Here is a 22626-nt window from a genome sequence, read left to right as displayed (position 1 = left end):
GTTTTGCACCCAAGTTACCTAGTAAAGCACGACAGTACAAGCTAGAATCGACTCTGAGCCCTTCCTGAAGGGATTCCCCCAAAAAGCCCTCCTTAAAGCAAAAGATAAATCCTTAGGAAAGGATTACAGTAAAAATGTTCAGGAGTTCCGTGCCAGGGAATTGAAAGAAAACTGGGAAGAGAGATTTTAGGATGTTAAAGAAAGTGCACTAGGATTTGAGGTTCAAGTACATTAATAATTGAAGGCCACAACTGTGTCCTGGCCCTGGATTTTGGGCCTGCTGAGGTGGCTTCGTAGAGAAGAGAGCGGTGGTCCTCAGCAGCTATTTTCCAGATCCAAATCCCTGCTCGTCCCAGGACTGCTTTACAATTTCAGAATCAGGGAGGAAGGCCGCCTGGGTTAGATCCAGGGGTGTGCGGGAGCCGGCTCACCCAACGCGAGCAGGAGTTGAGAGTGGGTTTCTCTTCCCAGCTCTGCATCAGTGACATGTTGCTTCCTTCAAATTGGCCAAGATGAGATTATTTACACCACGGAAATCAGCAAACGCTGCAAATCAGGGCTTTTTTCTTCCCAGGGAAGCTGGTTGGTAAAATTTATCAGCCCACCACTTGTTCTATCAACATTAGAAATTAAATCTTAAAATATTAATTCATTTAAAAATAGCTATATTACATGTACATTTTTTCTTGTGAAAAATGTATTTTTCAAAAATTTGTTTTACATGCATGCACATCTTCCCAATGTCCAGTTTTATAGATGAGAGCTGGATTTTTATACCTGCTTCTGCATTCAGTCTGTTGTGATAAGTTTTGATTGAATATATGAAGAAAATCTGGCCTCACCCATGATCTAATTGAAACAGGGAGGAGTATTAGTTATTTTGGATGTTTGTAGATATTTTGACTAAGACCAAGACTGACAAATGGTAGTTTCTTAAAGGTTAATCTCAACTCGTTCCTATGGTTGCTTTACATTTCTCTGGTCTGTTTTGCACTTTGAGCAGATCTTTTTTGCCCATTCGTGATTTTTTAACATCATGCATTCTTGGTCATTTGGAAAATACTGGTTCAAAATGTTGATGCATTTCAGTACATATTATCAAACAATCACAATATCACCAGCAATCTCATCAAAGGTACTGGGAAGCTATCAAGTTTACAGTGGCAGATGCAAATTAAAAAAAAAGTTCATACGTTAACTTGAAAGCTCAAAACTTGGCCACTGGCAACAAATGCTGTCAGTTACTTTCCTTGAAGTAACAGGCTCATTTCATTCATTTTTGAGAAAGTATCTACCAAATACTCAAGCCTGAATAATCGAAATCATATTTGTGCATAGATATTCTTTAAAATATTCCAAGAAAAGAGTGGTCCATCTATCCTGGAACTCAGGCACAGCCACGTTTCCGCAGGGTAACCACCACACTTCACAATGCAGCTGAAGTTTTCATGTGCACTTTCCATTTTATTATACAGAAACTGTGATGTGCACTTTCCTTTTGCTGCAAGTGCTTGGCTGTGACGGATGCAGACAGCTCGGACAGTTCGTGCCACGGCCCTGATTTGTGCTAAGGCATTGGCAATTTTACCCACCTTGGCTTCTACATCAGTGCAAACATGAACACAGTAAAAAAGAAGGCAAACAACATCTTTGTATTTTTATAGAATCAATTGTGAGCTAGAAGACCCGTTCCCCACCTACAGGGTCTCAAAGGCCCCCCGGATTCTGTGGACCATACTTCAAGACTCTTTCTAGAAAGGAGAAAGAGCCACCAGGACAAAAGGGGCAGGTCTGGTGGGGTCATGGGATTCTCCTTTCTCCTTCCCGATCCAGGGTCCATGCTTCCAGTCTTCCCGTTTCACAGCCAGTTAATGATGAAGCATTTTCTACTTACAGCAAAACTAATTTTCTAGCATTTGGAATGATAAAGGTAAAACTCCATTTGCCTGGGGTGAAATGGATCCTCTCAAGGTCCTTTTCCTACCATCCTTCGCGTTGTCTCTTCCATGCTTCACTCCAGTTAAAAATCTTTTTATTAAATTAAAGAAAAGAGGGAAGGGAAGGGAAATGAAATAGAGAAATCATTTTTCTTAGTACAATCAAAACTGAGATCATGAAGAGGAGGAGTGTGCGTGGCCTGTGTGAGAGCACAGCTGGGTCTTCTGGCACGGCTCCCAGCTTTTCCACCTGGTGGGGAAGAAACAAGATTAAATTGCCTTCTAGCCCACCCTGTGTCCTGGTTCCCCCTCACTTAGGTCTGTTCGGCTTCTTTTTCCACAGGGCCTGAGAGATGCCGAATGGTAGATGCACAGCAGAAAATGATTCAGTGCCTGCTGGGGCTGCTGGGGTGGGTGTGTAAGGCACAGGGCGTGGAAGCCAGAGGAGGTGGACTGGGAACTAGGGGCTGGGGGGAGGAACAAATGATGTCATGCCTTCTTTTGAAACATGGAGCAAGTTGGGAGTAAGGTTTATTGTGCTTTGGAGCCAGACCTCAGATTATCACCCTCTCCCAGCTCTGTTACACACTAGCATGTGGCCCTGGGCATGTGATTTAATCACTCCGTGCCTCAGTTTCCCCTCTGTAAAGTGGTGGCTGTGGGTGGCTGTGGGTTGGTTAATCTGTAGCTGGCATAAGAGTGTGTGAAGTCTGGGAGATGCCACTGCAGGTGAGGGTAGAACATTCCAGCAAGCTGTGCTGGGCTGAGGGGTCTGCAAAAAAAATCTGGATCCTTAATGTCATAGTTCTATTTTCATAAGAAGAAACCGAGGATCAGAGTTCAATGATAAAGCTAGTACTTAACTGAGCCAGGACTCAAACCCACTTCTTTGGTTTCCTGATGTTGTTCTCTAATAGTGCTTGGTTTAAGTCATTATAAATGTTCTCCCGAGGCTCCCCCGAGCTTCCAGTGCCTTCTTCCACAAAAGAGAGTCTATGATCCTTGGCTTGAGTTTTAAATGATTCACGAGCCTCCTTCCCACAGAACACGCAGTACTCGTGAATAGCAGCTGGCAGCAGCTAGCTTAGCTGGAGCAGATGCTAGCACCCCATAATCTGGGCCAGATGTTAATCTGTCTTTACTGTGGGAGCAACACAGAAGGGTGAGACCTGAAGCAGCTAGGGGGAAACCCTTATTGAGTAATTCTTTTGTAACTCCTGGGCAGGGTTTGGACAGTAGTGTTCTCCTTGAAATCTGAGCTTAGGGGAAAGACCATATTTGGTCATAGCCAGTCTGATGTCACCTTCGCAACTGGAATTGACATAGCCTGTGCCTGTGTGCTGTGAACCCTCCCAAAGTCATGATCAGATGACAGAACAGCCCAGGATTGCCAAATCTGACCCCTACCAGCTGCTCTTGCATCTGTGGCTTCATACGTTCCTAACATGCAATTGGATCTCAGCACACCCTTGTGCGTTTATGAGGCAAGATAAATCGATCCACGTACTAGCCCCAGGGGCCTGTGGCCTGAAAGGACACCTGGGCTGGGGGAATAACAGGAGGGGCTGGTTGGAGGGCAGAGCATGAAGGTGGAAGGGGAGGACAAACAGTAAATTAAAAAATGAGCTCCCAAGCAAAAATGATTGTGCATCAGCTGTGGTGCATCTCCATGGAAAACCACAAGAGAAAGAGCTTGTATTAGGGTCGTGGAGCTGCTTCAACAACACACAGCCACAAACTGGGGGGCTTAAAACAACAGACCTTTACTCTCTTGCTGTTCTGGAGGCTCAAAGTCCAAAATGAAGGTGGCGTCAGGGCCGTACCCCTTCTGAAACGTGTAGGGACGGAAACTTCTGGCCTCTTCCAGCTTCTGGTATTCACCGGCCAACCTTGTGTCCCGTGGCCTGGAGCTGCTTCAATCACCGCCTCTGTCGCCACACAGCCTTCTCCCCTGTGTCTGTCCATCCCTGGGTCCAAATTGCCTCTTCTTATAAGGACACCAGTCATACTGGATTAGATCCCACCTAACTCCAGTTTGGCCTCATCTTAACTAGTAACATCTTCAAAGGCCCTATTTCCAAATAAGGTCCATTCACAGGATTGGGGATTAGGGCTTGAACATGTCTCCTTTGGGGACGCAATTCACCCATGACACACTTTTGCCATTTGCTGCCGCCCTCCTCCCGCGTCCTTCCTCCCCGGGTAATTACCAACAGTGCTTTCGTACTCTTCACCCTCCCACACCTGTGGATGAAGCTAGTCTTCCATCGTTCCAAGGATCTAACATCTTGTTTACAATTCTCAGGTCCTCAGCAATCAGATTGGCATTTTTTAATTGAGTTTTCATGACCCTGGAACGTTCATGGTTCCAAAATGCCTTCATTTTTGTATTCATCCATCCAGACCTTCAATCACAGGCATTTACTAAGTGTCAGCCACTGGGAACATGGAGATAAGTGAAATCCACGCCCTCCGTGCCCTCTAGGAGTCACATTCCAATGACGGAGCCCCATGTAAAGATGGCGGCAACATGTGCATTCCCCCTCGAGGGGGACGTTTGGGTCCCAGCCCTTCTACCACATCTGTAGCTGGAGCCAAAGTAACCAGTTTCGCCTGGTCAGCAAATTTAATGGCAGCATCAGATCCCCCAAGGAGACAAGGAATCTGCCACACCAGATGCTGTGACAAGGTATGACAGAATTCACAGATGTCAAAAGGTCTCTGGATAATCAGGCCTGTGGCTGGAATTAAGATGTATTGGGAGAAAGTGAAAGCAGGGACTCAACAGAAACTTGCACACCAATGTTCATAGCAGGGTCATTCACAGTAACCAAAAGCTGGAAACAAACCAAGCATCCATAAAGGAAGAATGGATACACAAAATGTGGTACATACATACACTGGAATATTATTCAGCCATAAGACAGAAGTTCTGAGACATACTGCAACATGAAAGAAACTTGAAAATATTACACTCCGGAAATAAGCAAGGCACATAAGGAAAAATATTGTATCATGCCTCTTAGATGACTAGAAAAAGCAAATTCATGGAGATAGAAAGTAGATTAGAGGTTACAAGGGATAGGGAGGAGAAATCTATGTTTGGGGGAAAAATAAGACATACCGGGGGCCCCCCAGAACATACACATTCACCACATGCAAGCATGTACACACACACACACACATTCTTATACACACTCACATTATTTGCATACTTCACCTTGGCCGCCTCTCCTTTTGGACACCACTTCCCATGCCTTCTCCCCTAACACCAAATCAATTAATTTCAGCAAAAGTGTCCCCTTGGGCCACCAGTCAGACAAATGCTCATCACAGCCTATTAGAGAAGCAACAGGTAACAAAACAGCTTTTAGGCTCAGAGCAAGCCATGGGCCACCTGGTGTTCCCAGCAATCGACAGTGCCTGGCACTTTCCTAGATTGTATTTGAGGGGTTACGGGGTGGCCAGGTGTTGCCAACTCTCGGAAGAGAGAGTTAGACGAGTACCTACCTGAGCAGGTGTCCAGCACTTTTTCTGCGTGGGCTCCCTTCTGTAGGGGAGCAGGTTCCTAAATGCTTGCCCTCTCCTATGGTAACGCTGGGACAATCCCTAACTTCCTTGGGGGGCTGTTGTAAAATTTAGAGACAGTGCATGCCTGGTGCTTAACACTGAGCGTGTCTCTCCCATGGGAGACTCATGAATAGCTGAATAAATATTTAATTCAGATAGATACATTATTTTGCACGAAACATTAACAAAATACTGCACAATCTGCTTTCTCCATCACCCAAAAATCAAGAAAGTGGAGAGATACGTTTTGTTATAAATTCATAACCAGTATTTAATGGGAGCCCCCACTTTCCCCAATAGTCACCGTGTTTCTGTAGTAAGCTCACCCTCCTGCTCCTCCAGCATTTCCCATAGCTTCCCCACTCTGATCAGACCTTTCCCTGAACGACCACACCACACACACACACACACACACACACACACACACACACACACACTCCCAATACACAGAATTACCCCTTTTAACCTCAGCTGTTGACATTCTTATTTCACTGAGAAAGGAAAAGCCAGCACAGGGGACTCCCCCATCTCCCCTTAACTGCCTCGGAGGCTCCACACCTTCTTTCTTCCATTCCCCACAAGGGAGAAAATGTCCCTCCCATCAGGGAGCAGCCTTCCACCCAGGCCCCGCTCAATCCCCGTTCCTCTCTCTTCCCTGGGGCCTCGCAGAGTGGATTATCCCCTCTCCCACCCACATCTTCAGCCTTTCACTCTCTACTAGTCTACTCCCATCTCCCCTCAAACATTGTCTGCTTATCTCGCAACCAAACACAAAAGAGAACAAAATTCCCCTGGCCCTCACAGTTCTGTCCAGCTCCTGCCCCATCCTTCCAATCTCTTTCCCAGCCAAGTTTCCCACAGGAGCTGGCAGCAATCACCGTGTCCACTTCCTCGGTCCCTTCCACTTTCCAGCCTATCTACCATCTCTACCCCCTTCCCACATCCATGATGTGCGATCCATGGCAAGGCGTCCATTTCTATCCTTACTTTATCGCTTAGGAACTTTCAGCACAAGTGCCCTTACATTCCTTCTTGTCTTCCTCCAAGCTCCTTGTTCATCCTTCCTCCTCCAGGCTGTCCCTCTGCCTCTCCCGGCCTTCTCTCACCTTGATTGATGCCATCCATTTTCCCGGCCTTAAACGTCACCTGTGTTGGATTCCTGTGCCTGCCATAGCAAAGTACCACAAACTGGGTGGCTTACAGCAAAAAAAATTTATGGTCTTATAATCCTGGAATCTGAAATCAAGGAGTTCACAGGGCCTTGCTCCCTCTGCAACTTGTAGAGGAGAATGCTTCCGTGTCTCGCCTAGCTCCTGGCATCTGCTGGCTGTCCTCGGTGTTCCTTGGCTTGTGGATACATCACTCTGATCTCTCCGTCCAGTGTCTCTTGGCTGCCTCTTCTCTTGTGTATGTCTGTGTGTCCAAATTTCTTCTTATAAGGTCCCAGTCATATTGGATTAGGGCTCACCATAATCCAGTTTGGCTAAATCTTAACTACGTCCTAATATAGTCACATTCACAGGACTGGGGATTAGGACTTGAATATGTTTTCTTGGGGGACACAATTCAACCCATAACACCCCTTAGATGCCAATGAGCCCACATTTTCTATCCCTTGTGTCCTGACATCTCTCTTGAGCTTTCTAAATTCATCCATCCAATTAATTATTATATCACATCTCAGCTTGGTTGTATTACAGGCATCTCAAACTTACTTCCCACGTTTACTTTATCTGCAGAGTTCCCTGTGTCAATAAATAGCCCCATGTCTACTCTACTGCTCAGGCCATTCACCCCTCCTGTCCCATCCTTGTTCCTCACCCTCTGCATCCCATCCATTGCTTATTCTCATTGTTTCTACCTTCAACTTGCTCTATTCTCTTCTCTCCATCTCAACTACCACCATCCTGTGCCAACCACCATTATCTGTTCCCTCGATCACTGTTACTCTTGCAATAACCTCCCTTAACTGGGCTCCCACTTCACTCTTGTTCCCTCTAATCCATCTCTACCCAGCAGCCAGAGCAGACTGTAACCAAAGACCTGATCATGTGATTATCAAGCCAGATGTGACACAATAAAACGAATGAGCAGCAAATACCCCAGCCTTGATCCCCAGTCAACTTGGATCTGGGTCACGAATGTCCCACTGTGCCCTGGACAGGCCTGGGTGGTGCCTGGTTTGTACCAGGCATATTATTAATAGCTCCCCTTTTCACTCCTAAAATTGTCTCAGGACAATAAGTTAATGGTCACAAGACAAATGGTTCTCCAGAGTTCACACTTTTCCAGAGAGAACTTTAACATTTTTAAAAACTATATAACCTCGTGAGCAAGACAGACATGAGTTCAATCTAAATCTAAATGCAGCCATTGGAAGCCAAAGAAACACCATCTCTTACCAACTTAACCAGTATGGGCCATCATATTTTTTGGCCAAGATGATTCTGCATTCTTGAAGGCCAAATATAAGCCAACTTTGCTTTGAGAAGGTCCTACTAGTGACGGAGGAATACGTGAGATAAACATAACACTGAGCAAGCGTGGGTAAAAGTTAAGTCCCTTTTAATCTGCTGTGGAGCCAAAAGAGACTACACTTGAAAATCTTTTCATAAGAGCCAATTCTAATGCAAAGTTCATGTGATGCAATGTTCCTGTGAATTATAGACAAATGATTCATCTGTTTGACTCTGATTCAAGGACATTTTTGTGGTGAAGTAAGACATTGAGTCTCAAGATATAAAGATATGAAGTTGCTGTGCCAAGCAAAGGACTACTAGAAAGATAATGCAACTGGAAAGACAATGCAAGAGTAATCACACACCCTCTTGGCCCCTCCCCAGGAGAGTCCCATTCAGTTGCTCTTGGGTGGGGCCTGAATATCTCTGTATTTTTCCCAAGTTCCACTCACGATACTGATGCACGGCAAAGCTTGGGAACCACTGCAATGCAGCATAAATTCTAGGCTTACGGTGAAGAGATGTGCATGTTCCTCCAATTCAGCACACTGGTCACCTCTCCTCTCGTCTCATGACCCCATGGAGACGATACCATCACTTTGGCCTTCCATTTCCCACTCTCTGATCTTCTGCACCCTCTTGCCTGCTGCTGACATGTTGACCGCAAACAGGTTCTTGTCCTTCCAGCTTCCTTTGGGTTCAGCCTATGGGGAGGCCCAGAAGAAGCTGGAGTGAATGAGGAAGGCAAGGCCAGAGCATTTCAACTCCTGGCTCCTTCTGGACAAGGACGCAGCGAGCTGGCTGTGTCTGTGGTCCTAAGGCCACATCCCCCTAAAGGGGCTGCCTCCACATGGCAGTCTTCCTCAGGGCTCCACTAAATGTTCCCCTTGTCCTTTCAGGCCTAGGGATGGATTACCAGCTCTGCTGCTATTAGCCCCAGGTTACTGCCTATGTTCGTTCCCCATGGCTACTGTAACAAATTACCACAAAGATTAGTGGCTTAAAACAACACAAATTTATCATCTTCTAGTTCTGGAGGTCAGAAGTCCAAAATCGGTCTCACTGCACTAAAATCCAGTTGTCTCTGATAGATAGATAAGGGGAGGGGAGGGGGGAAATAGGGTTTTTAAATTTTGTTTTGTTTTTTGGCTCTCCAGTGCTCAGAATTGGATAAATTATACTCTTTAGTTCATGGTACAATCTCATCATTAGTCCATGCATAGCAGATACATTTTCATGTGTCTCTGTATGCATTTTTAATAATGTAATAAGCTCCCTCTAATCCACCTCTCCAAACAAAAGCATCAGTGACAACAACCTACATCTAATCACATGGTCCTCTCCCCTCAACTTCCTGTCCCCCTGCCTCCCCACATTCAGGGTCTCCAACATCGAGAATCTATTTCTCAGTCTTTTGAAACTTTTTCCTATTTTGGACTCTGGTTTCCAATTTTCTGCTATCACAAGTAATTCTGTAATATATATTCTTTTGCAATATGTCTGGTCCCGACACTAATTATTTTCTTGGATTATATCCTTGCCTTTGTTTCCAGGCTGCCACGACAAATGCCACGCATGGGCCAGCTTAACAACAGGAATTCATCATCTCACATTTTCAAAGGTTAGAGGCTGACTTCCTCCTGACTGGGCAGCAATCCTTGGGTTCCTTGGCTTTCCTGTCACATGGTGATGTCTCTCATTTCTCTTCCAGGTTCTGTTGACTTCCAGCTTTCAGTTGCTCCCTATGGCCTTTTTTTTTCCCTCTCCCTATGGTTTTTTTATAAGACCTCCAATAATAGGATTAAGACCCATCCTGATCCAGTTGTCCACACCTTAACCAAAAATAACATCTTTAAAAGGTCTTATTTAGAATGAATTCACAGCCACAGGAATGGATTAAGAACGTGTTGGTTTTTTTTCCCTGCCTGGGGATACGTAATTTAATCTGCCACAATTCTATATTCATATATATAAATTCCTATGTTAAAGTATGCCAAAGGGCATGAACTCTTAAAAATGCTTGTTATGTTTTAACAAAAGATTTCTGGAATGCTTATACCAATTAACTCTCCCAGCAGCAATACAAGAATGGCCAGTTCAGAATACCTTTGCCAAAATTTAGCAAATAACCTTTTTTTAAAAACTTTGCAAATTTGATGAGCAAAAATTTTATTTTTTATTTTTTGCATTTTATTGTGTTTTGTTCATATCTATGCAAATTTTCTGTTGGGATTTTTAACATATTTTTACTTGTATGGTGTTTCACATATACGGGAAGGAGCCATGTATCATATTTATAGAAAGTAGTTTCACCTTTTAATTTTGTATATAATTTTTGATATGCAGTTCAAACTTTGAATTTTTATGTAGAAAAATCTGATCATTTTTCCCTCAATGCTTTCATTTATTGTCTTTATAATAGATTCTAATCTACATTTTATTTTAGATTTTATGTAGTTTCATTTTTACATTAAGTTAGCTATCATTTATTAAGCACTCTCTATGTGCCAGGTACTATGTCATTATTTTATTGACATTGACTCTTTGAATCTTCACAATAATACTGTGAATTGGTAACTTCTAATTGGAGGCAAGGAGAAACAAACAGTTTATCCAAGGTTCACAGCGAGTAAGTCTAAGGCATGGCCTGAGACCTGAACCCAGATCTCAGGTTTTAATTGCTACAGTAAATTTATGGCAGAGTGTGAGGCTTTCGTGTGTGTGTGTGTGTGTGTGTGTGTCCCAAACAGTAACCTAATGGTTTCAAAAACATTTATTTATAAAGTAATTCTTTCTTAACCTTCTGATTTGGAATATTTCCATTCTTAACAATTCCAAGTTTTACAGGCACAATGTCCTGGTTTTAAGCTGTGTCTTTTGTTTCATTAACTTTTCTTTTAATTTTTTTCCGTCAAAATAATATATCATGCTATTTAGATTATTATAGGTTTATTCAACATTTTAACAATTGGTAGGGCAAGCTCCTTTCCCCCTACTTAGCTAGTCTTGCCTTATCCCTTTTTCTTCCATATGAACCTTTTGAGTTACTTCGTCAAGTTACAGGAAAAATCCCTTTGGGATTTTGATCCCATCAGGAAATCAGAGTCTCTTCTGATTCAGAAACGTTGAGTATCTCCCCATTCATTCAAATCATCTTTTATGAATCTCTATATAACATTTGATAGGTGTACTAATTTTCTTAGTACACAAGCTCTATTGGTTTGGGCTTTTATTTTATAAACAGATTGAATGCTCATTATCAGTCCCAGTGATGTTTCAGTCCCACCCACCACGGACCTACTGGGCACCCACCATGAGACAACCCCTGCCCCCATGGAGATGACACTCTAGTCGGGACGTGGGCAATACAGATAGAAGCCACTCTGTCTGCATCAAACAGTGATAAATGTTATAGAGAAAAACAAAAATAAAACAGCTGTGGTGGGCAGAATACAACCCTGAGAAGACATGCAGGTCCCAACCCTGCAGCCTGTGAATGTTACCTTACATGGCAAAAATACAAGAGGACTTTAAGGATGTGGCTGAGGTCAGGATCTCGAGATGGGGAGGGAACCCTGAGTTACCTGGTGGGCCCTCCACAAACCACAGGCAACCCCTGTAAGAGGGAGGCAGGGGAGCTGTGACCCATGAAGAGGAGAGGGCTGTGTGAAGCTGGAGCAGAGGGAGATTAGCTGTCGCTGGCATCAGATTGATGTGGCCACAAGCCAAGGATTGGTGGCCACAAGAAGCTGGGAGAGGTAGGGAATGAATGCTCCCCCAGAGCCTCCGGAGGGTGGGGGGCCCTGTCAGCACCTTGATTTCAGCCAGGGATGCTGATGTCAGACTTCTGGCCTCCACACTGTGAGAGAATGGATTCCTCTTGTTTTAAGTCACCCGGTGTGTGGCAATTTGTTACAGAAGTCACAAGAAACAAATACAGCAGGGAGACAGTTAGCAAGTGGGGGTGGGGGTGGGGGGAGCTCTTTTAGATGCTGCCATCAGGGAAGCCCTTAGCTGTTCAAACCTAAAGTCTAAGAGTGATGGGAGAGGTTGGAGGGCTGCTTCTCTAGCAAGTCCAGCAGAAGCAGGAGGGCAGGACGGAGGTGACGTCTGTCCGTCTCCACCCCCTCTGTTTTACTCATTATATGGGGGAGATGCCAGGATTCTAGAAGGAGCGTATGATAAGGAGCTGGGGAGTAGAGACCTGCCTTCTGGTTGGCTGTCACTAAGCCACCACCTACTCTGCCTCTTGGTGCCTGGACTTCTGCAGCTGGGAAATGGCTGCCTCTCCCAAGAGCTTCATGCTAATTGACAGGCCCGCTGCGAGAACATGCAGAATGTGCCTTCATGTTAAGTTCTTTCTCTTCCGTAGCACACACCCCCTTCCTGTAAACACTCATCGTCCACTTATAACTCATCCTGCAACCACTCTGACTTTTCACTCCCCACACCAAGGTAAAATCTTCCCTACAGCCTTGTTTTGCTGTCTGGAGGGGAGCCCCTTTCTCTGGAGACCAAGTCTATTCACTCTGGTCTATGACTCAAATGGATGTCCAAGCAGCTCACCTCACTCAACCTGAGGTTCCCTGGGCACTCAAGTCCTCCTCCTTGCTCCCCTCCCTGCCCCAGCTTTCCCTGCCCATCCCCTTCATCCCCCTAGCCCCTTCCTCTACTCTCCTTCCAGCTTCCCATTCACTGATTCAGCAGGTATTTACGAGCATCTCCCGAATACAGGCCAGGATAGAACACTGTGCAACGACAGACAGGACTCCTGCTCCCAGGTGGCCCACAGCCTTGCGAGGCAGATGCACATTAGGCAATTTGTCACACTAGAGATGGGTCGTCTGACCGAAAGGACTGCATTTGTATGAGAACCTAGGACACAGCCAGTCGACGTAGATGCAGGTCCAGGGAAGGCTTCCGAGGAAGTGAGCTTGAGTGGAGATAGGAAGGTGAAATGGGCATGAATAAGGCAGAGGGCAGAGCAGGTGCAAAGCCCGGTGGCAGGAGCACGGTCCCCCGGAGGAGCTGAAAAGTCGTGGCTGGGTGGCTGGGGCACAGAACGCGAGGGGGAGGGGGTGCGAGAAGGAACCAGAGAGGTTGGCAGGGCCGTGGGAAGGGGCTGGACTTGAAGCACAGTTGGGATGGAGAGAGGACACTGTTCACACCCTGAAACGATCACTTAGGTTGTGCTGGGGAGACTGGCTTGAAGGAGGCCCGTGTGGGTGTGGGGAGAACAGCTATAGCAGCAGACTCACCAAGAGACAAGGGTAGCTGGGATACAGGGGGTTCAATAGACAATTCGGTATATCAGTCTAGAAGCCCGCAGGAGAATTCCAAACTGGAGATGCAAATTTGGAAGGTCTAGGCCTTGAAGTATTAATTGTTAGAAAACTGTTGCTCTGAAGCCTTCTTAGCTCCGAACAAGCTGGCTGTGGAGCCACTAGCCCCTTCAGCACAGGGCTGCCTATCCCCCATGCTCTCCCTCCAACCTGGTCTGATTTGCTCTCTGTCTTAGTTTCCTAGAGCTGCGTAACAAAGCACCACACGCTGGGTGACTTAAAAACACAGAAATGTATTGTCACATTTCTGGAGGCTGGAAGTCCAAAACTAAGGTGTCAGCAGGGCCAGGATCCCTCCAGAAAGTTCTAGGAAAGAATCCTTCCTTGCCTCCTCCAGTCTCTGGTGGTTACCAGCAAATGTGGCTTTCCTTGCCTTGCAGATGCGTTACTCCAACTCTGCCTCCATCTTCACATCATGCCCTGTGTCTGACCCCTTTTCTTAAAAGACACCAGTCTCCTAGGGGTATAAATCTCCCTGGGAATGCAGGATATGAATCCCAGGGATGAGCCTGGACCCAGCATTGTGGGATTGAGAACATCTTCTTGACCAAAGAGGGGAAGCAAAATGAAACAAAATAAAGTTTCAGTGGCTGAGAGATCTCAAACAGAGTTGAGAAGTCATTCTGGAGGTTATTCTTATGCATTATATAGATATCCCTTTTTAGGTTTTAGCATATTGGAATAGCCAGAAGGAAATACCTGAAGCTGTTGAACTGCAACCCAGTAGCCCTGATTCTTGAAGACGATTGTATAACTATGTAGCTTACATGGTGTGACCATGTGATTGTGAAAACCTTGTGGCTCACACTCCCTTTATCCAGCATATAGATGGATGAGTAGAAAAATGGGGATAAAAACTATGAAAAGTAGGGTGGGATGGGGGGATGGAATGATTTGGGTGTTCTTTAATTTTATTTTTTATTTTTATTCTTTTTGGTGTAAGGAAAACATTCAAAAATTGCGGTGATGAATGCACAACTATACGACAGTACTGTGAACAATTGATTGTACACCAAGGATGATTGTATGGTACGTGAATATATATCAATAAAACTGAATTTAAAAAAAAAAGACACCGGTCATTGGATTTAGCTCCCTGCCCCCAGTCCAGAAGAACCTCATCTTAACTCAATTACATCTGCAAAGACCTTAATTTCAAAGAAGGGCACATTCACAGACACCAGGGGTTTGGACTTGAAGGTATATTTTGGGGGAAACCATTCAACCTATAACACTCACCAACCTGCAAGCCCGTCTCAGGGAGGGACTGTCTGCCACACCTCTGCAGGACGGGAGGCCACCCCCAGCAGAGCAACGAGTGTGGAATGCAGTTCTTCTGCATCTCTCTCACATGACACGGCTAATAAAGCCGAGTTCAAGGAGCACAACCACGAGGCCTAAGGGAACGATCTCATTGCTAAACTCCGGCTAACCACCCACGGAGCACGAACCCGGTTTGAAATGCACATTAGGACAGGGTCCTTGCTCAAACTTAATTATATACTACGGGCAATAAAAACACGATTCAAAAATGATGCATCATCGAACCCCCATTCTTAGCTCCTGAAGGTCATCCAATCACTCATTAATTTATTCAAAAAATGGTTATCGAACCAGATTCCATCAGGAAAGTCATTGTCTACAAAAAGGGGAATTTCTCAGTTGGCATGTAACATAGGATGAGTGGCAGGTGCCATGGCGGGGCAAAGAAAGTTCCCTGGACCTCAGGAACCAGCCTCTATCTCAGAGGGTCCCAAATTTTGAACTTCACAGACCTTTACAATTTCAACAATAACAAAAAATTAGGGGTACAGCATATAGGGTTGACGGCTTTCCATTATACCAAATAATGAAATTTTTAAAAAAACAGTCCGCCCTCATTATTACTATTATTTTATAAAAGGATATTTTTAACAGAAAAAAAGGTAAGAAAATACCTAAAATTAAAAGACAGTGTTTTCCATTAAATTTGTTTAGGTTTATGCAAACTTCCTACACATTCCTTATCTTTTGCCTTCCCTTTGCAGAGCAATAAAAAGGCATTAACACAAACCACCACCAGTTGGTAGATGGGTGCTTGGGAAACCACTCTGAGAGCCTTGAAACCAATGCATTTTGTAAAAGAACGATGGGTAGAACTTTCTGTGTCCACCTTTTGAGCCTTGCCATGTGCTCACACGTCCATTCCAGGAGCATTTAGCGGATGTTAACTCAGGAGACTTTGGAAATGCAATACAACAGATACGTGCACGAGGTAGCCCCAAAGAAGTCTGCTCACAGGTGCTGCTTCCTCTTCACGCACACCCTTGTTGGGGCCAAGTCAGAGACAAGCTATGGAGCAGACATGAGCAGGTGACAGCAGGTTATTGTCACAGCAGCAGGTTCCATCCTGGCTCCACATCCAACAACCTTGGAAGCCTGCTAAAAACTCTGAGTCTGGGGTCCACCTGGAGATTTTGACTTGGGGTTGGCCTCCAGCAGTGCAATTTTACTCTTTATCAGAGCATTAGATGCACATGGTTTGAAATTCAAATAGTATAAAAGGCTTATTACAAAAACAACTGCCCCCGGTCTGCCTCCATCCCTGGCTCCAGTCTCTGGAGACAATCACGACTGACCCTCTTCCTGACTTTTTCTGTTATTTACCTCTGTATTTCTAAATAACATGCTTATAGGACTAGGTCTTTACTTGCCCATTTTAGACTTAGCTCTTGGGGAAGGCAGAATAATGTCTCTCCCCAGAGATGTCCATTTCCTGGTCCCCAGAACATCTGTGTGTGTGACCTTACATGGCAAAAGAGACTTTGCAGTTGTGATTAAGTTAAGGCCCTTAAGATGGGGAGATTACCCTGGATTATCTGGGTGGGCCCAAAGTAACTCCAAGGGTCAGAGTCAGAGAGAGACCAAAAGATGTTGCTCTGCTGGATTGAAGACGGAGCAGGGGGCCACAAGCCAAGGCATGTGGGTGGCTTCTAGATGCTGGAAAAGGCAAGAAATGGATTCTACCCTAGACCTTCCAGCAGGAACACCTGCCTGTCAACATCTTGCTTTTAGCCCTGTGGGACTCATTTCAGATTTCCAATCTCCAGAACTATAAGGGAATAAATCAGTGTCACTTTAAGCCACTACATTTGTGGTAATTTGTGGCAATAGGAACCTAATGCAGCTCTCTTATATTCACCTAAACCACCATCGTGTCACCCCCAACAAGCCTCCCCTCCCCTTTTCCCATCTTGCCAATGTAGATTGTCTGGGTTTTCAGTTAAGTCAATACCATGACTATGTAAATATTTTTCACTGAGCCAAATAGGGAAATAGGATTGCATTTTTGTCTAGTACATTTTTGTTTGTGTTCAAGTTAATAATTACCTTATTTTTACCCCATGAACCCATGGCTACTTTTCAAAAGCTACAATTCATCTGTAAAACCCTTTCTCAATTTTATCGTCCATATGGACAACATATCAGACAGTCTATCAGTTCCATATTTTTCTTGGAGGAATGCTTATTGGCACTTGTGGTCTTCCAGCTCCAACTGGACCAGTCACTCCCTAGTCTGCTGCACAGCTGTTACCCCGAGGGCCCTTTGCCACCACTTCCCCCCTGGCTCGGGGTCCGTGTCTCTCTCAGGTTCCTCTATGATCTTGGGAGAGCACATGTCCAGCAGCTGTCTGAGAAAGGGTACATGGGAAATCTTGAATGTTTGAAAATGTCTGTATTCTATTCTCATTCCTGATTGATAGTTTGGTAAACCTGGAATTCCATGTTAGAAATACATGGCCCTCAGACTTTCAAAAGCATGGCTCTGTTGCTCCCTAGCTCCTTATGTTGCCGTTAAGAATTCTTAGATTGCCAAGGCACTATGACAAATACCTCACAGTGGGTTGGCTTGGCAACAGGAATTTATTGGCTCACAGTTTTGAGGCTAGAAGAAGTCCAAAATCAAGATATTGGCCAGGCTGGCTTTCTCCTGGAATCAGTGTGCTCTGGTGCTGGCTGCCATCAGTCCTTGGAGCTCCTTGGCTTCTCTCTCTGTCTCCCATCGCATGGTGACATCCTCTCCTTTCTGGCTTCTGTGACTTCCAGACTTCCAGGTTTTCCTTACAAGGCTTTCTCTTCTATGGATTGAGGCCCACCCTGATTTGGTTGGCCACACCTTAACTAGAAACAATAGCTTCAAAACGACATCTTTATAAAAGGGTTCACACCCATAGGAATGGGATTAAGATTAAGAATGCATTCTTTTTCTGGTGTACATAATTCAATCTACTGCAAATTCTAACAAAGTCTGATCACTGATATTTGCTATATGATTGTTTATTGTTCCTGGAAGCTTCTAAGACCTTCTTTTTATTTCTGGCATACTGGTATTTCATGATGATTTGCCGTGGCTTTGGCCTTAGGCTGCAGATTTATATCCCCCAGCTGTAGGTAATTTTTAGCATTATTTCCTTGATAAATTTCCTCTTATATATTTTTTTTCTCTTCTCTTTCTTTGGAACTTCTTTTAGTCAAGTGTAGAACCTCCTGTATGGACACTCTCATCTTCCTGACTTTCCTCTCTTATTATCAACTCCTTGGACTTTAGTTTTATTTGGGGGGAAATTTTTCATTGTTATCATCTAATCCATCTGTATAATTTTTGTTTTCACTTTGTCCTCTTCCGCATCTCCATCAAGGAATTATGGATGTTCCTTTTAAAAACAAAAACAAAAACAAAATATCCTGCTCTTGCTTCATAGATGCCTTACCTTGAGGGTTTAAGGATTTTAGTAATGCATTTTAAGGAAGTTTTCTTCTGCTCTGTGAATTGTTTTCTCTGAGTCCCTTTTTTCTGTTGATTTTGGTGCCTGTTTTTCTGTTGAAGGGTGTGATGATTAATTTCATATGTCAACTTAGCTAATTAAGGTGTGCATTTGTTGGTCAAACAAGCACTGGCCTGATTGTTACTATAAAGGTGTTTTGTAAAAGGACTTGCCTCTATAGTCAGTTGATAGCATCTATGGGTGATTGCATCTACAGTCCACAAAGGATTGCCTTAGCAATGAGGGGAGTCTCCCCATCCAATCAGTTGGAAGTCTTAAAGCCAGAACTGAGGATTTCAGAAGCCAAAAAGGAGAATTCCTCCTCTCCTTTAGTCGCCAGCTTCTCCTGGGGAATTCAACCTGACCTTCGTGGGAGTTTCCAACCTGTCACCTGCCCTATGGATTTTAGACTTGTCAATCCCGAGTCGCATGCGTCAATTCCTATAGTATATAGTTCTTACCATGAGCTACAAGGTCGGTGTGATACATCCTCACCACCTCCTACCACTGGCCCTTTTACTTACTCTGTTTCAGCCACACTGACCACCTTCCTGTTTCTCACACACACTGAGCATGCTCCAGCCCCAGGGCCTTTGCATCTGCCGCTCATTCCACAGATACTCCTGCTACTCCTGGCTTCACTTACTCCAGTGCTCAGTCAAACATCACCCTATCAGAGAGGTCTCCCCACTTTTGTGACTCCACTCATGGCCCTAAAACACTCGGGGTTGTTCTTTAACCCAAGCCCCATGACAGCACAATGATTGTTGGTGTTCTGACTTGTGAATTCACTAGAAGGGCTCACAGAACGAAGAAAAGCCGTTACACTCATAGTTATGGTTTATTACAATGAAAGGACACAGATTAAAATCAACCAAGTGAAAAGGAGCATGATGTGGGGGTGGGAGTCACCGGGCACAGACTTCCCGTTGTCCTTTCCTGGTGGAGTCGCGTGACGGTGACTGTTTCTCCCAGCACTATGCGTGCCAACAGGCATGAAGATCTGCCAACCAGAGAGTTCCCCGAGCCTTCATGGCCAGGGTTCTCAACAGGGCTCAGTCATGTAGACATGGTTGACTGCCCGTGTGGCTGACCTTAGTCTCCAGCTCTTCCAGAGGTTGTGCTGATACCACATGGCTCAGGACCCCCAGTCACAATGTCAGCACAGACCATCCTAGGCACCCAAGACGTTCCTATCAGATAGGACACTCCAAGGGCTTGGTCACCTCCCAGGAGCCAGGGGCAAATGCCAGACATCTCTTTAGGCAAAGTTAATACTGCAGGGCCCCCACTTCTCCCTTCCCCCGCTGTGGACAAGTTACCCCATCGGCTAACCCCAGCCACCAGGCGGTCAGCTCTCCCAGCCACTGTGGTTGCGTGGCACACCTCGTGCAGCAACTGCTCTCCGGTGCCTGGGGCTGTGGGTGAGTCAGAGGCTGGACTGAGATGAGAGCTCAGTGGACGTGACCCCAGCACTGTTGGCTGCCTGGGCTCGGGCTGCCAGCAACTAGATGTGCCTGGAAGGCTCTGCAGCCTCCCACCAGCTGTCTGACCCACTTGCTGCAAGATCTGCTGCCGCCTCCCACCCTCATCCCCCCACCGAAGTATTTACGTCCAACAACCGTTGTCTCAAGGACAGTCGCTCCCCAGGGAGGAGACCCTGTATGGTACAGTTTGCTTTTTTCTTTATCCACAATGGTTAAGGAGCCTCTCTTCCTGATGCTGTTAATGACAAAGGCGTCCCTCAGGGAGGGGCTGGTGCCCCCCTACCCTTTCTCTGCCCCCCAAGGCCTCTGAGAGTCCCCAGTGCCTGGCCTCTGGCCTTTCTCAGAGTAATTCCTGGGAGGTCAGGGAGGTTAGCCGCCTTGTCCCAACCCCGCTTTGCTGTCCCATGTGTCAGCCAGAGACACGTTTAGATGAGCCAAGGGATTGCTGTTTGATGACTTATTGGCCCTTCTAGGATGAAGAAAGCCAATGCAGTAATTTGTTACCAAGTAGCCATTTGGTCTACTCAAAGAATGGTACCATATGGGGGCTCAGAGTTCTCTCTTTTCCTGCAGGTTGGACTCTGGCAGTGGCTATAGTTAGATCAGCTTTGGTAAGTGGGGTCCATGCTGTTGGGCCCATGCATATGTTTCATCCCCGCCATCACGTCCTCTTTACTCATATTCTAATTCTGCCAGAACTGGGGTGGCCATGATGGAAGATGCCTTACATCAGCTGACCAAGATATTTTGTCTCCTTAATTATGTAGTGCCTCTTTCATGATAAATGCTCATTGGTGGGAATTAACATATAAAGATCTTCCCGCTTTGCACCCCCTCAGTGTCTTGTCTAGCTACATTCTCCTAACCCAAATCTCCCTCCTTCTGATCTTCGAATCTCTCTGCTTTCACTCATCTACCAGCCAACCAGGCCATTAGCCACTTGTATTACTTAGGGTTCTCTAGGGAAGCAGAATCAATGAGAGGTATCTATGAATATAAGATTTATGAAAGTGTCTCAGGCAACTGCGGGGATGCACGAGTCCAAATTCCATAGGGCAGGCAGCAAAATGGCAACACCAATGAAGATGTTCAATGAACTCCTCAGGAAAAGAACTGACAACTTCAACAAACTCCTCAGGAAACGCTTCACTGGTCAGCCAAATAAGAAGTAAAGGTCCTCTATCTGTCTGGCTTAAAAGTATTCAGCTGATTAATTGGATTAAATCCAGCCAATTGCATTCTCTCATTGTGGAAGACACACCCTTTGTTGATGTCATCAGTCACAGCTGCAGCCAGTTGACTGATGATTTAATAAACCAGCCTGTTGATTTATTAACCAGCCACAAACATCCTCACAGCAATGGTTAAGCCAGTGCTTGCTTGACCAGACAGCTGGGTACCATCACCTGGCCAAGTTGACACATGAATCTAACCATCACACCACTGTTTATGGATCTGTATATATTCTGATCTCAGGGCATTTCTCTTTTTACAGAAGTGGATGACCAGGTACATTGCCCAAATCTCTGCCCATTGGGAGAAATTTCCCTTACAACTACCTTTCAAGATCAACCCTGTGTGGGACTGTCATCCAGGAGCCATCCAGTATAGGTTTGTGCCCACATACTAAGCCTTTAGGCTCCTAATCAGCCAACATTTACATCCACCTGGTCACTCAGTCATCAGATGCAAGCTGCCTTGGGAAGGGCATGACTTCAGACGAGACAGTTGTCTATTGCAGAGGCAGACACAAAATGACAGCTGGAGACTCTCTCTTGCCCATGCTCCCCATGGCTGGGCAACAGGTCCTTATTGGAGGAGAATCTGGGTGGTGCATCTCTGGGTCTATCACAGTCCACCCCTTGTGCACGTCAGATATATTTATCCATATAGGTTCAGGAAAGAGCTCCTCCAGAATTCTGGTCTACCTCTCTTCTTGAAGGGAACTTACAAGACGAACGTTAGAGGATTGAACGATAGCCATCCAGCTACAGTTGGTCTCAGGCTGTGATGGTTACTCATCACCTGCCTCTTGCATTATCTTTTCAGGTTCCTGCCCCCCTCAGCTGCCATCCCTGCTGGCCTGATGACCCCCGAACCCAGACTGTCATCCCCAAGAGGCTTAAACCCCTGATCACTGTGCCCTTCTCGGGAAGGGGTTGATCTTCTTATCCTTTTACAGTCATGATTTGGCAAGGGAGTACCAAGAGGTGACCAAGTGGATCACCAGGATTCCACCCAGATTCCTCACCACCCGCATGAGAACTTGGGCCAAATCTGAAGTTATAGCCTTTTCCCTAGTGCTGGTACATACAAGTGCTCAACAAATATCTGTACTCTGAGCGAAGATCTGTGTGTATTTATTTCACCTGTCATTCAACCCCCCACTCCCTTTCTAGTACTTGAAACTCTGTGATTTAAGGTACAGCCCAGGAGTGCCCTCCACAATGAGGGTATCGGAGAAGGCACAACATAAAACCAAACTGTGACATAGTAGAGTTTATCACTAGCCGCAGGAATCTATGCCCTCATCTCCTTTTAGCTCCAGATCAATTTGTACATCTCTTTGCAGTAAGACTGCACAATCAACTATCCTTACTTGTAACCCATGATTTAATAAAAAATAGCTTCTGCTTATAAAGCTGTTGGAGACTGTTTCTTTGTGATCTTCTAGAAAGACTAACATGAGCTACAACTTCATTCAAATCATTAAATACTATATAATTAGGCATTTATTAATCTCATTGACTGGGTTTGGGGAATTAAAAACCAATAAATAAAATTTAATCTCTCTCTTGTAGAGTGCAGCATGTGAAAGAGTATGCAGTCATAGTGCATAAGGTACAGAGGCAGCGGACACCCTGAGGGGAGGGTCGTAAACTGAATCAGGAGAAGGCAGGGAGCTCAGTGGCCAGGGAAGGAAGGATTCACAGAGAGTGAGTGACCTGACCTGAGGATGAAGAAGGTTTTGTGGAAAATATTCCAGGCACAACAAAACCATTTACAGAGGCAGAGAGATGCAAGCA

Source organism: Choloepus didactylus, chromosome 1, assembly GCF_015220235.1.
Source record: "Choloepus didactylus isolate mChoDid1 chromosome 1, mChoDid1.pri, whole genome shotgun sequence".
NCBI lineage: Eukaryota > Metazoa > Chordata > Mammalia > Pilosa > Megalonychidae > Choloepus > Choloepus didactylus.
This window is presented reverse-complemented; position numbering follows the sequence as displayed.